This window comes from Otolemur garnettii, unplaced genomic scaffold (genome assembly GCF_000181295.1).
Source record: "Otolemur garnettii isolate 467f Iridium unplaced genomic scaffold, OtoGar3 scaffold00028, whole genome shotgun sequence".
NCBI lineage: Eukaryota > Metazoa > Chordata > Mammalia > Primates > Galagidae > Otolemur > Otolemur garnettii.
The window spans coordinates 10,316,378-10,320,620 of NW_003852423.1; positions in this window are offsets into that span (position 1 = coordinate 10,316,378).

The following is a 4,243-nucleotide window of genomic DNA, read 5'->3' on the forward strand; positions in this document are numbered from 1 at the left end:
CAGGAGTTGGAGGTTGCTGTGAGCTATGCCACGGCACTCTACCCAGGGGGACAGCTAGAGGCTCTGTCTCAAAAAAAAAAAAAAAAAAAAAAAAAAGGCCAGGCAGGAGAAGCAACGAGGGAAAAGATGTGTGAGAGCAGGTGTACGTATTGGTGGGGACCAGCCATGACCTGGGGGGAACCGTTCTCTTAGAAGGCTAGAAAGTGAACAAGTCCCACCTGCAGCCCACATCTAGCCCATGAGCCCCCCCACTTTGCAACACCAGCTTTTCCTTCCACACCACAGTATAAAAATTAGATTACTTTTATTGTCACAGAAGTCTAAAAATATCTAGATTAATTATTTCTCATTACCGTGAGACTAGATGAATTCTAATTCTTGCTACAAACAATTCAAAAAGGGCCCGTTGCACTTTAAACGGATCTCCAAGATAATATCAGAGCTGCCCAGGAAATGGTCATATTGGAGGGAAGAAATAGTCAATAAGGACTGTCTTCTAGACCGTAACATTTCTTTTTCTTTTCTTCTTCTTCTTCTTCTTCTTTTTTTTTTTTTTAGACACAGTCTCACTTTGTCACCCTGGGTGGAGTGCTATCGCATCACAGCTCACAGAAAACTCAAACTTTTGGGCTCAAGTGATTCTCTTACCTCAGCCTCCCAAGTAGCTGGGACTACATTGCCTGCCACAATGCCTGGCTATTTTTAGAGATAGGGTCTTGCTTTTTGCTCAGACTGGCCTCCAACTCCTGAGCTTAAGCAATCCACCTACCTTTGCCTCCCAGAGTGTTAGGATCATAGGCGTGAGTGAGCCACCAAGCCCTGCTAACATTTCTCGATTCTTAATATCTATTTATATTTCTCAATGCAGATCAGAGTCATAAGAAAGTTAATTTCCAACAATGTGAATGTATGAGGACTCCAAATTCATCTAAAAGGAGTGCCATGAAAGGTAATGTTTTATAGCTCCTGACCAGTTTTCATTCATACTTCAAACTTATTAACAAAACTCCTCAGGTGTCAGATTTGGGCTTCTTAATCTTTGAGTGTTGCCACTCTTCTTAACTTTAACTGTAGTTAAAAGTCATGTTGCTGGGCAGTGCATGTGGCTCAACGGAGTAGAGCACCACCGGCCCCAAATGCCGCAGGTGGCGGGTTCAAACCCAGCCCTGGCTAAAAATTGCAAAAAAAAAAAGTGCCTTGAAGGTATAATTTTTAAAAATGCATGTAGTAAGCTAACATTTTAGATTAGAGTTGGTCTTCAGTGTCAGAGCCAACTCATGGTTCCCTCTCGCCCTCCCCATTCTCACTCTCCCTTCCCCAGTCCTGTGCGTCCCCTTTCTCTCTCTTGCCCCCCACTCTCATCCTCCCAGAATACCTTTTCAAGGTTGATTTTTTTTTTTTTTGAGACAGAGCCTCAAGCTGTCCCCCTGGGTGGAGTGCCATGGCATCACAGCTCACAGCAACCTCCAACTCCTGGGCTCAAGCGAGTCTCCTGCCTCAGCCTCCCAAGCAGCTGGGACCACAGGCGCCCGCCACAATGCCCGGCCATCAAGGTTGATTTTTGAATGGGGTCTAAGCATGGAAAGCGTTTGGCATTGTGTTTGAGGAAGTTGCACCAGAAAAGAGCAATGTGAGAAAGAGGGAAAAAGGAAATTGGGAAGAAAACATAGAAGGGCAGAAGCAAAGTTTGAAGGGATCTTTTCCTTCCTTTCTCTCCTGTGCACCCACATCCTGCAGCAGAGGAATCCTGTCTTCACAGGAGCCCTCAGCCTCTCATGCCTTTGAACCACAGTGAGATCTGCATCTTCTCTTTCCAAAAGACTAATTAGAGGAAAGGTCCCCACAGAAACCAGCATTAAAAAGACCTACATCCTAGCACCAGTTATGTCACTTACAGATCATTTGATCTTGGGTAAGTCGCTCAATCTCTTTCCTTATCTACAAACTAGATATAACACAATGCAGTTCCCACCTGGCTTCTGAGGATAAAACGAGATTTGCATGCGAAAATATACTAGGAACTATAAAATGCCATTAGCAATGAGCCGTATTTTTTATTATCTCTGAATCCAGTGCTACCAATGCTGTGACATGTGGTCATCTCTTCCCACCAAATTTTCTTAGAGTTCTTGGAGAAGCGGGTGGGTGTTACAGTCTGGTACAGCAGCGAGGCACACTCGCCCACCAGTGCTATTTTTATTTCTAAGACATGGTGAGGTTGGGAAATCACTTTAGAGTAGACCATCTTTGTTCTGGGATGAGCCACCTGAGTGGATTCCTTTTAGTGATGTAGACATAGTAAGGCGCCCTTTATTATTCTGGGGAAAGTGCAACAGTTGTTTGTTTTTGTTTTGTTTTGCTTGACTAGAGCTTGGGGCTTCAGCACTGCAGGCAGATGGAGTCTGGCTGCCAAAATGATTAGTTCAGGAGGTGGGCACTTGGCCAGAGGTCCTGTCAGAGTTAAGCTCAGAGCTTTTATTCAGTGGTTATCTGGGTAGAGGCCTGATCTCTTGTCCTCACTCAAATAAGGAATTATGTAGCCCAGTGGAAGCTGCCAGACTTCTTAAGACCATGAGTGACTTCTGCCTGAGGACAAAGCCAACTTGGTAGAATGCAGAGTGGGGGAGATCTCAGAGAAACTGAACTGGAGTCTGACAGACCTGTACCTGGAACCCCCATCAATCTTTGCCATGATATGAGCCAGTGAATTGCCTTTACTGTACAAGCCAAGTTGTGCTGGGCTTTATGGTACTAGACACTGATGGTGAAGTCATCCTAAGTGGTACAGAGTTTGAAGGTTTCTGGAGAAGGGCTGGGAAATTTTACGTAGTGTTCAAGGAGCTTACTGAGGCCGGGCACAGTGGCTCACACCTGTAATCCTAGCACTCTGGGGACCAAGGCAGGCAGATTGCCTGAACTCACGAGTTTGAGACCAGCCTGAGCAAGAGCGAGACCCTGTCTCTAAAAAATAGCCAAGCATTGTGGTGGGCACCTGTAGTCCCAGCTACTCGGGAGGCTGAGACAAGAGAATTGCTTGAGCCCAAGAGTTTGAGGTTGCTGTGAGCTATGATGCCATAGCTCTCTACTGAGGGTGACATAGTAAGACTTTGTCTCAAAAAAAAAGAAAAAAAATAGGATTTACTGAGAGGAAGCTGACCAAGAGTCCTGATCTTTCCTACTGAGGTTCACAACTGTGCATCTGCCTCTGCTGAGCTGAGGTGGGCTCCCCTAGATTGGCTAATGGAGAGGATGCTGCAGGAGGCAGATGTCACATAAGGCCTGAGTTGTCACAGCAGAAGGAAGGCTGAATTGGGTCCTGGTATGGAGGGGTGGATCAAGCTGCATGTGGTCCTGAGTAGGGTCCGGAAACGTGCCTGTGTTGAGATGCTGTCAAACCATTTTCCGGAGTAGGTTTACTAACTTACATACCCACCATTAGTGTTTTAGGGTCTCCACAGCTTTTTACTTTCATTATACTTTGTCCACAGGCTAATACACAAGGAGTTCTGGTTTTACCTGAGTGCAGCTGTTTATAAACAGCAAATGTGGAGGTTACTGCTAGAATAAGACACACCAAAAACTGTCTCAAACACACACACATACCCAAGCATAGAATTCAAGTAGCTTAGCAATTTGGGGTGATGATTAATTGAAATATATTTCAATTATCTTAATGAAATTATTTTAAAAATGGAAGTGTAACCCAGGTGCTTGAGTATCTGCTGTCCTCCACGAAACAGGAATACCGCCACACCCTATCAAAAGTTCCCTCCCTTATATAGCAGTGATGTGGGGAGAGGGAAGAGGAGAACGCGTGTGGTGTGCATGTGTGGCAGATGGTGAAGGGGTGGGAAGTGGTAAGAAAGGTTGTTTTCTACACAAGTAACAGCCTGTCAAAAATGTTTCATTACACTTAGGTTGATTCCATATCTTGGCTACTGTGAATAGTGCTGCAATCAACATAGAAGTGCACATAACTCAGGTCAGGTGCAGTGGCTCACACCTGGAATCCCAGCTCCCTGGGAGGAACCACCAGCTCAGGTGGATTCCTGAGCTCAGGAGTTCAAGACCAGCCACAGCTAGAGCAAGATCTTGTCTCTGAAAATAAGTGGGCACCTATAGTCTCAGCTGCTTGGGAGACTGAGGCCAGAGGATCACTTGAGCCCAAGAGTTTAAGGTTGCTATGAGCTATGATGATACTATGGCACTCTACCACAGAGTGAGTCAGCAAAAAAAAAAAAAA